General features: G+C 47.2%; 1 long non-coding RNA gene and 2 pseudogenes across 1 annotated transcript; all 3 read right to left on the reverse strand.

Annotated features, from left to right (window-relative positions):
* ORNANAV1R-PS3539 (vomeronasal 1 receptor ornAnaV1R-ps3539 pseudogene) lies at positions 746 to 1,036 on the reverse strand (annotated as a pseudogene).
* Positions 1,684 to 2,137, reverse strand: ORNANAV1R-PS3538 (vomeronasal 1 receptor ornAnaV1R-ps3538 pseudogene; annotated as a pseudogene).
* Positions 11,577 to 12,706, reverse strand: LOC120638741. Its single transcript, XR_005660642.1, has 2 exons — positions 12,535 to 12,706; positions 11,577 to 12,302 (listed from the first exon to the last, which is right to left on the reverse strand). It is a non-coding gene; the product is annotated as an uncharacterized LOC120638741 (long non-coding RNA).
* Between the last annotated feature and the right edge of the window lie 923 nt (positions 12,707 to 13,629).

The following is a 13,629-nucleotide window of genomic DNA, read 5'->3' on the forward strand; positions in this document are numbered from 1 at the left end:
CCAGGTGCCACCTGCAGTGGACTCAGACTCTTGAGAGTACCTCTGGGTATTAGGTAACAAGATAAAACAATTTTAAGCCAAAAATGCCTTTCCCTTCCCTCTACCACATTCCCTTTCACTAGGACACTTTCTGCTCTCTCCGCATATGTTCCCCTCAGTCTCTCTGGATTCATCCTCCCATCCGGATCCTTTGTCAGGATTTTTAGTTGCCAGGTTGAAACTGCTGCCAAGATACATGATCACTTCCTGCCCACCAGGGGTGATTGACTCAGTCCTCAGAAATTCTACCTTCTGGACATAATCCTGGAGAACCTTTGCTCCTACATGCTGATCCTGGAATCACTCCATCCCAATTAACTTTAAAGTGGATGAGGGGCTTCTTCTCCCCCACTAACAAGTTCCAATCCACTCCTGGGAATGGCTATGCTCTAGGTGGAGCCAATAGTCAAGTATTTGAGCAGACTAGCTTTTCCTTGTGGTGGGAGTCCTTGGAAGTGAGTTTCAAAGTGAGTTTCTAGCAATTCCTGAAGACTCTCGCCCCTTCCTCTATGCATGGGGCTAGCATGGTTGAGTGTCATGCCACAATATGTGCATTCCTTCACTTTAGATCTGTAGGCAGAGAAATAGATAAGGAGGAAGGCTTTAGTTCTACACAGGGATGAATGGCAACTGGAAGGCCTCCTGTCTTATTGGATCCACATTGGGATCTGGGAACCCAGGGATCTTTGCTGATCAGAACCAAGGGTCAGAAGAAGGCATAACCAGAGCCAAGAAACATCGCCAAGAAAAAGAAAATGAGGTCTTTCTCATCTATATAATTTAAAAGAGCAATGCTGCTGGTGAAGCAATAAAAGCAAACAAAGCAGGAGAACAGGAGCAGGATGATCTGGGTGGCTGTAGACTGTGGGGAAAATTTGTGGGTTTGGCTACTGCTGTGAATGTGCTGGACTTGCTTATGGTGTCGATGTAGCACAATCACTATATAGCCACTGGCCCAGCTCATGAGGAACACAAAGAAGACATCTCGAAGAGTCATGCCACGGCCATGTCACTCCCCTCCTCAAAAGTCTCCTGTGGTTGCCTATCAACCTTTGCATGAACCAAAAATTCCTCACTATTGGCTTCAAAGCTCTCCATCACCTTGCCCCTTCCTTTCTCACCTCCCTTCTCTCCTACAGCCGAGCCCACACATTCCGCTCCTCTTCCCGCTAATCTCCTCACTGTGCCTCATTCTCGCCTGTTCCGCCTTCGACCTCTGGCCCACGTCCTACCTCTGGCCTGGAATGCTCTCCCTCCTCACATCTGCCAAACTAGCTCTCTTCCCCCCTTCAAAGCCCTACTGAGAGCTCACCTCCTCCAGGAGGCCTTCCCAGACTGAGCCCTCTTTTCCTCTGCTCCTCTCTCCTCCCCTCCCCATTGTCCCACTCCCTCCCTCTGCCCTACCCCTTTCCCCGCCCACAGCACTTCTGTATATTTGTACAAATTTATCATTCAATTTATTTTATTAATGATGTGTATATATCTATAATTCTATTTATAATAATAATAATGATGGTATTTGTTAAGAGCTTACTATGTGCCAAGCACTCTTCTAAATGCTCTATTTCTATTCTATTGATGCCTGTCTACTTGTTTTGTTTTGTTGTCTGTCTCCCCCTTCTAGTCTGTGAGCCTGTTGTTGGGTAGGGATTGTCTATATGTGTTGCCAAAATGTACTTTCCAAGTGGTTAGTACAGTGCTCTGCACACAGTAAGCACTCAGTAAATATGATTGAAGGAATGGCACTAAGAAAAAAAAAACCTCATAGAAAAATATTATCTGGAGTGAACTAAAACAAGATTTTCAACTGTAATGATTGACATTGATAGTGACATTTTTGGTGACAGCAACTGGTTTTAAAAAATTCACAGCTACCAACATGTTGATGATCCAGAAGAAAAGGAAGGAAGGGAGGATACAACTGGGGGCTCTGGGCTTGAGCTGAGCCCACCAGGAGTTGCAGGAACTGATGGAGACAACCTGGAAAACACTCAGAGGACAGGTAGTGCAGAGGGTAAGGCCCCTAGCCACTACACTGATAAACAGCACTTTTTGACACCCAATATTATCGACAAGAGGCTCCAACCCCAAAAGCCATGACCATCCCTGGGGCTATCTGGGTAAGAAGCATCACCATGTCGGCCACAGTGAGGTGGGTGAGGATCGGGTACCTGGACTTCTTCTGTTGAGTCTGAGAAATGATGCCATTGATGAAGAGCACAAACAATTTTGAATTCCCCCAAAACCCAATTCCAGTGTAGGCCAGGAAGAAAATGTTTAATACCAGGTCACTGAAATGCATTTTCTTACATTTCTCACAACTTCACAGCTTGGAACATCTTGAAAGAGATAGAAAAATCAAATAGGATATACTCAAATTCTCAAATATCCCTCTCTTCCTCTGCAACTGAGGAAAATGTTTCTCCTGCATATGCCCTCAGCACTCAGGACTCAGCTCTTGCTCCACCCACTGCTGTTATGCACCTCTCTACCAACCTCCTGGCATGCTCTAGGAACCCCACATGGAGTATAAAAGCTGATGCTGTGCCTTCCTGACCCGTCTTCAACTCCAGAACAGAACAAAACAACTGACATTTGCAGTTTCACCTCCCTGTGTCATCTCAGCCCCCTTCACCATAACTGGACAAGCTGCCATCGCTCCCAATATCCAGGACTGGTGTCCCCTCCCCTTGGCACCATCAAGGAGACCCCATCCTGTCCTGCTTTCCACCATCCTGGTGGGAATGAGGAAAGCACTTGCAGCATGGGGCTTCAGATACTGTGGAATAGGGCAGTGCTTGTGGTAGCTGTTTCTCTGGACTCTGAATCTTGAGGAAATATTCTACTCCTCTAACCTTGGCTCCCCACTGATTTCAGGTTTGCTAATCTTTTGATGGCAAACTTGTCTTTCTCCCTTTTGGTGTCTGAATGTTTTTGTGTCTCACTGCTCCCAGCATATCTGTCTCCAGTCCTCTTCCCCAACTATATTCATAGATTGTGAGACACTCAAAGGATTGGGTCCTTGTCTAATTTCCACCTGAATATTCTTCTCCAGAGCTTAGCACAGTGCTCTGCACACAATACACACTTAATACATACTATTACTACTACCACTAGAATTTGTGAATCACTGAGTAGGATCAGACTGATTTTCCCTGACCAGAATTTTAGCTTAATTCCCAGGAAATTATTGTACTAGTAGAACCATCCAAAGTAATAGCTACTGAACAATTGTTATTCACAGTTTAATTCAACGATAGCAAGAGGAACAAGTCTCCAGCATTCACTGGAGGACATAAGTGTGTTCTCTTGTAAAATTACTTTTATCTGCCCTTAAGTTATCACAATACTCTTTTCTTTCTTAGGAAGCAGAGATGAATTTCGTACTTTTATTACTTTGGTAAGTTGCATTCTTTCAAGACAGGGATCAGATGCCGTGGTCACTCAGATCAGGGACTAGATGCTGTGGACACCCAGGAATAGGAACTGAAAGCTCTAGTAACTCCAGACAAGGGACTGGAAGGGGCAGCCTTCCCTTCAGAAGCTGGGATCCTCGAGGATTCAGGACATGGTGTAGTGAATAGAGCACGGGCCTGTGAGTCAAAGGTTCATGCTTCTCTCTCTGGGCTTCAAGGGTCTCCATCACCTTGCCCCCTCCTACCTCTCCTCTCTTCTCTCTTTCTACTGCCCACCCTACATGCTTCACTCCTCTGCTGCTCACCTCCTCACTGTCCCCCATTCACGCCAATCCAGCCATCGACCTCTAGCCCACATCCTACTGCTGTCTTGGAATGCCGTCCCTCCTCACCTCTGCCAAACTAACTCTCTTCCCCTCTTCAAAGCCCTACTGAGAGCTCACCTCCTCCAAGAGGCCTTCCCAGACTGAGCTTCCCCTTTTCCCTCTGTTCCCTCTGCTCCCTCTCTGCTCCCCTTCACCTCCCCTCAGCTAAGCCCCATTTCCCCCTTCCCTCTGCTCCTCCCCCTCTCCCTTCCCCTCCCTTCAGCACTGTGCTCATTTGTATATATTTTTATTACCCTATTTATTTTGTTAATGAAGTGTACATCCCCTCGATTCTATTTCTCGTGATTAAGTTGTGTTGTTTTTGTCCATCTGTCTCCCCCGATTAGACTGTAAGCCCATCAATGGGCAGGGATTGTCTCTATCTGTTGCCAAATTGTACATTCCAAGCACTTAGTATTAGTACAGTGCTCTGCACATAGTAAGCGCTCAATAAGTGCTATTGAATGAATTAATGAATCATGGGTTCTAATCCCAGCTCTGCCACTTGTCTGCTATGTGACCTTGAGCAAATCACTTCACTTCTCTGTGCCTCAGTGACTGCATCTGTAAAATAGGGATTGAGACTGTGAGCCCTACCTGGGATGAGGACTGTGTCCAACCCAATTTGCTTGTATCTACCCCACCCCAGTACAGTACCTTGTCAGCTGTGTGACTTTGGGCAAGTCACTTAACTTCTCTGTGCCTCAGTTACCTCATCTGTAAAATGGGGATTAAGACTGTGAGCCCCACGTGGGACAACCTGATTCCCCTGTGTCTACCCCAGCGCTTCGAACAGTGCTCGGCACATAGTAAGCGCTTAACAAATACAAATACCAATACCTTGCATATAGTAAGTGCTTACCAAATACTGTAATTATTTATTGTCATTATTATTATTAACCAGCCCCCATCTCTTTCTTGGATCACCTCATCCTTGTCTTCCTCTCTCAGTGCCATCCTAAACCACCCATCCCCAGTAATGCATCCTATCAGTTCACGCTCATCCAACCTATCCTCAAACTTTGCATTAACCCCATCCATGAATTCAATTCATATACTGCCTGTGGGATGCCCAGTTAATTGTCGTCCAACTGGTCTTCATCCTCAACCTATTTTTAACCCAATCACTGCATCTCCTAGTTATCACCAAAACCTGGGTCACTTCCCTCAGTACTGCATCCTCTATTGCTCTCTTCTGGAGCAGTCCATTTTTCTCCTACTCCTCTGACTCGCTGGAAAAGGAGAAGGATTTGGCCTACTCCTCATTCCCCAATACACGTTTTCACCATTTCTTCTGTTCCTTCTCTCACTATCTCTTCCTTTCAAGTTCATATCATCCACCTGTAATCTACTGCTGCCTGGCCCCACTTCCAATTTTCAGAACGATTTTGATGCCTTTCTCACATTCCCTCTCTCCTTCTCCATCCCAACATTGATCCTTTTGGGTGTTCCCGACGACCTCTGAACCTCCTACCTCCACTCCCTTCTCAACTCTGCGGACCTCCTGCTCCACTCCACTTCACCCACTCACCGATTGGCTGGATGCTGGATCTCATCATCTTCAGGCACTGAACAACCTGTAAACTCACCACTCTGAAATCCTCCTTCTAACAAAACTCCTCCCTCCTTCAACAGGGATGAGGAGGAGGAGAAGGAGGAGAAAGAGAATAAGAAGAAGACCCCTATTTGGCATAATTTAACTATCATTACATTCTTTGGCAAAGGAAATGGGAAAGGTTACTATTTGTGAGGACAGTCGGTTCCCCTGAAAATTTTAAAACTGAATCAGTGAGCAAGCGCATATACAATATAGGTACTATGACTAGGAAATTCAAAGAAAAAACATGGCTCAAATTGTTTATTGGAGGGTACTGGGAAGAGCATCAAGATGGTATGAGGTTAAAAGTGAAAAGGACAGAGCTTCAGGAGGGAAAGAAAGCATAGTTCAGAAAAACAAAACACCAGGTGTGAGTAATGGGAAAATTAAAGAAAAAAGTAAATTATTCTAAAAGGAAAAACCTGGGCATCCAATGAAATACCATAATAGAAGAAGAAATATAAGGAATAAAAGCAATATTGAAAGTGAAGAAAATGGGGAAGGACAAAATACTTTGACAGTGAAAATACAGTGGCTTTTCTTATTCAAGGTTGACCCAAACCCAAGAGGAACAAACAGAAGAAGCCCAACAGAACTCAAGATTGGTGTATGAGAAAGATGTGCCTTAGTAAGATTCGAAGGACTATGGAATTTGTCCCTGAAAGACCATCTTGATCATATTCCATCAGGTGAAAGGATTGCCTTTGGGTTGTTCAGTCTCTGCATTCTTAAATTGATTCCCACACACAGAATATTATTAGTAAGCATATCCTCTAATAAGAGCCACATTTTCTGATTGATTCTTGTACACAGGATGTGTGTGTGTGTGTGTATGTGTGTGTGTGTGAGTGTGTTTTGAGGGAGCGATGGGAAGTCCATGGCTGCCCAGATGTGACTTTCTGGACTGGAGACCTCGGTGGAAATCAATTTTCTGTGAGCACATATATTTTGGTGGAGATCAGGCTGGAGTTCCACAAGGTCAGCCTGAGATTCATTCATTCATTCATTCATTCATTCATTCATATTTATTGAGCACTTACTGTGTGCTGAGCACTGTACTAATCACTTGGAAAGTACAATTCAGTATCAGATAGAGAGAAACCCTACCAAACAACGGGCTCACAGTCTAGAATATATATATTTATATACATATATATATACACAAGTGCTGTGGGGTGGGTGAGGGGTAGACTAGTGGGTGGGAGTAGGGGTGATGGGAAGGGGAGGAGGAGCAGAGGAAAAGGGGGGCTTAGTCTGGGAATGTCTCCTGGAGGAGGTGAGCTTTCAGCAGAGCTTTGAAGGGGGGAAGTGTGTTAGTTTGGTGGATGTGAGGAGGGAGGGCATTCCAGACCAGAGGTAGGACGTGGGCCAGAGGTTAATGGTGGGTCAGGTGAGAATGAGGCACAGTGAGGAGGTTAGCGTGAGAGGAGCATAGTGTGTGGGCTGGGCTGTAGAAGGAGAGAAAGGAGGTGAGGTAAGAGGGGGCAAGGTGATGGAGAGCTTTGAAGCCAATAGTAAGGAGTTTTTGCTTGATATGAAGGTTGATAGACAATCATTAGAGATTATTGAGGAGGGGGGTGACATGCCCAGAGTGTTTCTGTAGAAAGATAATCCAGACAGCAGAGTGAAGTATAGACTGAAGTGGGGAGAAACAGGAGGTTGGGAGATCAGAAAGTTTGCTGATGCAGTAATCCAGTCAGGATATGATGAGTGATTGTACTAACAAGGTAGTGGTTTGGAAGAAGAGGAAAGGGTGGATCTTGGCGATGTTGTGAAGGTGAGACTGGTGGGTTTTGGTGACAGATTGAACATGTGGGGTGAATGAGAGAGCGAAGTCAAGGATGACACCAAGGTTGGGGGCTTGTGAAACAGGAAAGACGGTCCACAGTGAAGGGAAAGTCTGGGAGAGAACAGGGTTTTGGAGGGAAGATAAGAAACTCAGTCTTAGACATGTTGAGTTTTAGGTGGCAGGAGAACATCCAGGTGGAGATGTCCTGAAAGCAGGAAGAAATACAAGTCTGGAGGGAGGGAGAGAGAACAGGGAAAGAGATGTAGATTTAGGAATCAAATTCAAATGGGTCCTGCTGGAAGTTTCCCCAAGAGTTTCTTCACACCAATGGCCAGAAAAGTGCCCGCACACAAGAAGAGGCTGGTATCTGTCCCAGAGGTAGGTGTTGCGATAGATGAGACTGAGGTAAAATGAGTAGGTTGGCATTAGAGGAGCCAAGTATTTGGGCTGGGTAGAAGTAGGAGAGTAGTAGCAAGGTGAGGTAGGAGGGGGCAAGGTGACTGAGTGCTTTAAAGCCGATGGTAAGGAGTTTCTGTTTGATGCGCAGGTGGATGAGCAGCCACTGAAGGTTCTTGAGGAGTGGGGAAACATGAACAGAATATTTCTGTAGAAAAATGATTTGGGCAACAGAGTGAAGAATGGACTTCAAGTAGAGATGTCTCTAAGGCAGAAGGAAATGTAAGACGAGAGGAGAGAGATCAGGCTCCTCCTCTGCCTCCCACCCCCTATCAATGGGATTACCTCAAGGTGTCCTGGGTCCTCTTTATTCTCCATCTACACCAATAGCTTGGAGAACTGATTTGCCCCCATTGCTTCAACTGCTATCTTTAAATGGATGATTCACAAATCTACATATCCAGCCCTAATCTTTGTTCTTCTCTGCTGACTCATATTTCCTCTTGCTTTCAGGACACCTCTACTTATGAGAAACAGCATGGCTTAGTGAAAAGAGCATGATCTTTGGAGTCAGGGGTCATGGGTTCTAATCCCAGCTCCACCACTTGTCAGCTGAGAGACTCTGGGCAGGTCATTTCACTTCTCACATGTCACTATAGTAATAATAATGGTATTTGTTAAGTGCTTACTATGTGCCAAGCACTGTTCTAAGCTCTGGGGTAGATTCAATGTAATCAGGTTGTCCCACGTGGGTCTCAGTTACCTCATCCATAAAATGGGGTTAAAGACTGTGAGGCCCACGTGGGACTACCTGATTACATTGAATCTACCCCAGAGCTTAGAACAGTGCTTGGCATATAGTAAGCACTTAACAAATACCAATGTTATTGTTATTATTACTTGGATAGCCCACCAATACCTCAAATTTAGCATGTCCAAAACAGAACTCTTCATCTTCTCACTCAAATCCTGACCTCCCCCTGACTTTCCCGTCACTGTAGACAGCATCACCATCACCCGTGCCTCCCAAGCCTATAGCCTTGGCATTATCCTCAGCTCACCTTTTTCATTCAATCCACATACTCAATCTATTACCAAATCTTGTTGGCTCAATCTTCACAACATCACTAAAATCTGCCATTCTCAATCCAAATTGCTACCACATTCATCTAAGCTCTTATCCTATCCTGCCTTGATGACTGCATCACCCTTCTTACTGACTTCCCTGTTTCCTGTCTCTCACCACTCCATGCCAAACTTTCTTCTCCTGTTCAGATATTTTTTCTACAATACCATTCAGTTCACATTTCCCCACTCCTCAAAAACCTCCAGTGTTTGCCCATCAACCTCCACATCAAACAGAAACTAATTACCATTGGTGTAAATGCACCCAGCCACCCAGCTAGACCCTCCTTCATCCTTTTGCCCTGCCTCTTGCTGCTTCTGACTAAACACTCAAGTAGTAATATTAGTATCATGGCTTGAGCATCCCCTTGCTATGGTCTACTTTACTAGGCACTTGGGAAATACTGAATAACTAAAGGGCACATCCCTGACCACAAGGAGCTTACATGCTAATAGCAGTGATAGATATAAAAATAGTAACAGCACTGGCAAAAAGAATTATTTGGGTGTGTGTATATATATGTATATACATATCTGGCAGAATGGCCTAGTGGCAAGACCTCGGGCTTGGGAGTCAGAGGTTGTGGGTTCTAAACCCCCCTCTGCCACTTGTCTACTGTGTGACCTGTCCCACACAGGGCTCACAGTGTTAATCCCCATTTTACAGGTGAGGGAACTGAGGCAAAGAAAAGTTTAGTGAGTTGCCAAGGTCACATAGCAGATAAGAAGCAGAGTTGGGATTAGAACCTAGATCCTTGTGATGTCTAGGCAGTCACCCATCTCCTGGGGACAGGTTCATTTGGGAATCAGTGCAGCGAAAGAGAGAGAGAGGCTGGGGATGGAAAGGCTGAGTTTTATACAAAATTTATTCTGAGAGGCAAATTGAATTATTTGATTATTTTGGATGCAGGGAATTGAATCATTTGATTATTTTTCACACAGGACATTGAACCATTTGATTATAGTAGATGCAGCAAATTGAACCTCCCTTTCAGGAGAAATAAAATTATTTAATGATATTAGAGCTTCCCTCTCAAGCAGAATATATCTATGTGTTACTCGCGCATGCCAAAACACCCAGGTCTTATTACCCAGGAATTCACTTATGGTTTGTTCGGACATGGTGAGGCGGCTAGCTCCCCCTACGAACACTCAGCAAGATACCCATCCCAGGCCCCTGTCTCAGTGTGCTGGTCCTGGTTGCAGAGCTGGCGACTGGTGCTCTGGGCAGAGAAAGACACGTGGGATGCTGCTGCTGCACGTCTCAGACCACTGCCCAGAAGGTCAGAGGTGACAGGTATTTAAACCTGTGGTTTGAGCCATCCCAGCTTAGGTCCTCCGCTTGCTCAATCTTCTCCCTTTCTTTCATTCATTCAATAGTATTTATCGAGCGCTTACTATGTGCATAGCACTGTACTAAGCGCTTGTAATGTACAAATCAGCAACAGATAGAGACAGTCCCTGCCCATTGACGGGCTTACAGTCTAATCGGGGGAGACAGACAAAAACAATAGCAATAAATAGAATCAAGGGGATGTACATCTCATTAACAAAATAAATAGGGTAATAAATAATAATAATGAATAATATATATAAATTGAGCAGATGAGCACAGTGCTGAGAGGAGGGGAAGGAGCAGAGGGAAAGGGGGGAAAAGAGGGCTTAGCTGAGGGGAGGTGAAGCGGGGGTAGAGGGGCAGCAGAGGGAGCAGAGGGAAAAGGCCTCTTCCGTTCAGTCTGGGAAGGCCTCTTGGAGGAGGTGAGCTAAGTAGAGCTTTGAAGAGGGGAAGAGAATTAGTTTGGTGAAGGTGAGGAGGGAGGGCATTCCAGGACAGCAGGAGGACATGGTCCAGGGGTCGATGGAGGGATAAGCGAGAATGGGGGACGGAGAGGAGGTGGACGGCAGAGGAGCAGAGCCTGCGGGATGGGCAGTAGAGAGAAGAAAGGAGAGGTAGGAAGGGGCAAGGTTGATGGAGAGCCTTGAAGCCTCAAGTGAGAAGTTTTTGTTTTGTGCGGAGGTTGACAGGCAACCACTGGAGGTTTTTAAGAAGGGGAGTGACATGCCCAGAGCGGAAGATGAGCCGGGCAGCGGAATGAAGAATACACTGGAGCGGGGAGAGACAGGAGGAAGGGAGATCAGAGAGAAGGCTGACACAATAATCCAGCCGGGATATTATGAGAGTCTGTACCAGAAAGAGAGCCGTTTGGGTGGAGAGGAAAGGGAGGATCTTGGCGATATTTTAAAGGTGAGACCAGCAGGTTTTGGTGATGGATTGGATGTGTGAGGTGAATGAGAGATACCTTATTTGGTCGTCATGGAAGTGAGGTACACCTATCTTCCCACCCCGTCCACTCCCAGCCAGAAAGACTAAGTCACAGATAGCATTTTGACCTAGAGATGGTCATTGCCCAGGTTCAGCTTGGCACATACTACCTCTTGGCCCTCGCCATTTGTGTTCACCTGACCCCACCCCTCCCTGCGTCCCCTCCAGGATGCGTGGTGGTGGGGTGGAGTTGGAGGCCGTGCTCTCCAGTGCTGTCCCTCCCTTGACCACATGGGCTGATATCCTTCCATGGCTAGCCACAGGAGCCAGGAAAGTGGATCCGTGGGTCAGGGCAGAGGACAGGGGCCCATGCCCTGGCCAGGGGTGACGGGAGGTGGAGCCCTCAGAGGTTGGGAGGGTTACTTGTAAACTACAATGGCCTTAAGGTAGCTCACAGAGGCAGGAGCCGGGGATGGCTGCAGCTATCATCACATTTGCATGGATAGGGCCGAGCAACAGCAACATAGTAACCAGCATCCTCCCACTAAACCCACTGCCAGAACAAAAGTAGTTGCAGCCCATGGAATAGGAAGCTCCTCAAGTTTTTAAAGAGTCCTTGGAATCAGTCCCAAACTCCTCCATTGGTGTCTTCATCATGGTACTGGTCAACCACATGTTACAGATCAGCAACAACTGCATCCAAGTGTCTAGAGTTGTCTGGGATGAAGGTGCAACATTCCTTTCTGATGAGCTTGCAGACCCCTCCTTGGCTGGGGAGGAGAAAGTCAAGAGCCATCTGGTTCTGCAGTACGGTCATCCGGATGGCTCTCTGCTCGTCCCTGAGAGTCTGAAGGCTGGCAGCACTGGCATTGGTTATCTGTTCAACTAGTTTAGCCAGGATAAGTCCTTCGCGAGCAGGCTGTGCAACCCCATATGCAGTAAACATGATCTCGAAAAAGCGCTCGGTCCCTGAGACTGGGCCTCCCAGCCCGATAGTTTGATGTCGGCCTTCTGGGTGGCTCTTTGTGGCGGACAGCTGGGAGCACAAAACCGAGGAAGCAAGTTCTCCCCGCCCAGCAGGGAGCCACTGATAAGCACAGGTGCCACATATGAGCTAGGCAGGTATGGCAAAGGGGGTGATGTCACAACTGCCAAAGACCCTGTTTGCAGTGAGCAGGCCCTAAGAACAGACATCCACCCCCTTCGCAGTGGCCGGTTGGCCACTGTCCCTGGCCGTGCTTAGTGCCCATCCTGGAGCTTAGATGCATTACATACATGGGAACTCTTGCCCGCCCAGAGTTTGGTGCCAGTACTGTGAAAGCAGAAGGATGAGACAACACGGTCAATCCACCCACTCACCGTAAGGTACATGGTGGCATTTGCTGGTTTGGAGACGGGGTGGTGGGTGCAGGGATGAGGGGGCCCTATTGCATTGAACCAGGTGGAGTTATCACAAGGATGGGCTATATGGGGACACCCCATCCTCCCACATTTAATGGGGCATGCCCACAACCCCCACACTTCAAAACGTTCAGATCCAAGACCTTCAAGAAGGTGTTGTCCTAGGTTCCCAGGGCCAAGATGGCTAGCAGGCTGAGCAGCTTCATAGAGCGATGTTGTCATCTTCCCCCTCTCACGGGTGTGGTCCCTGGAAGAGAAAAGGGTCTAGGTCTTGGAGGATATCCAAACCTCTATTAGCATCAGTCGACAGTTCTCATCAGTATTAGCCACCCAGGATTTCCCAGTCAGGGCCTTTTTAAGGGTAATCCATAACTGGTCCCTCTGGGGATGCTGAATAATGACATGCTACTCAATCTGCCTCTGGTGTTTCTCTCGTGGGAGGATGGCAGGGTGTGTGGTTTCCATGCCATTAAAGGCATGGTTCATGGGGCTGCCAGTGGGCACAGTTCATGGGGCTGCCGGAGGGTGTCTGCCTGTTGTTCAGTGCATTGACTGCCTCCCAGAGGGGACGGCCTCACCTCTGGAGCAGAGTGACTGCGCCTGGCATGTGTCATGTTCCTGAATTAAGTTGCCCCTTCCGGAGTCCTTTCAACTGTTCCACTAGTACATTGGCTTGGGGCCGATATGGTACGTGAAATGTCCATTGGATTCCCTGGGCCTGAGCCCAGGTCTGCAAGGGTCCGTTTGTAAAATGGGATCCATTGTAAGATGTATTTCCTGGGGCACTGGGAGTTGGGAGAACCAGTGGCTCAGCCCCAGTAGAACCTGCTGGCGTTGGGCATGGAAAAGCTTACAGCTCTATGGGGAGGGAGAGAGGGGCCCAATAAAATCAATTTGCCATTGTCCATAAAACCTTACCCTCCCTCAAATTCCAGAAAGCCTGGCCCTGCTGGAACTGATGCCAGTGGAGCTGGCAGGTCTCACAGCTAGAGAAAATTTCCCAAGCCTGCTGCTGTGTTAAGGGCCAGGCGTGGGTGCCACACTGGCATCACAGATCATCTGCACCGGTGCGTCCCACCAATTGGTGACAGGCCTCAACTAGCCTGGAGTCGATTTCCAAGGCCGAGACCAATCGGTCAGACTCATTGTTCCAGTGGGCCCCAAGAGACCCTTTGGTGTGTGGATACATGTCCTATGGCCAGGGCTTTCTCTGACCCGATGGCATACAACTTTCCCCA

This window comes from Ornithorhynchus anatinus, chromosome 12 (assembly GCF_004115215.2).
Source record: "Ornithorhynchus anatinus isolate Pmale09 chromosome 12, mOrnAna1.pri.v4, whole genome shotgun sequence".
Taxonomy (NCBI): domain Eukaryota; kingdom Metazoa; phylum Chordata; class Mammalia; order Monotremata; family Ornithorhynchidae; genus Ornithorhynchus; species Ornithorhynchus anatinus.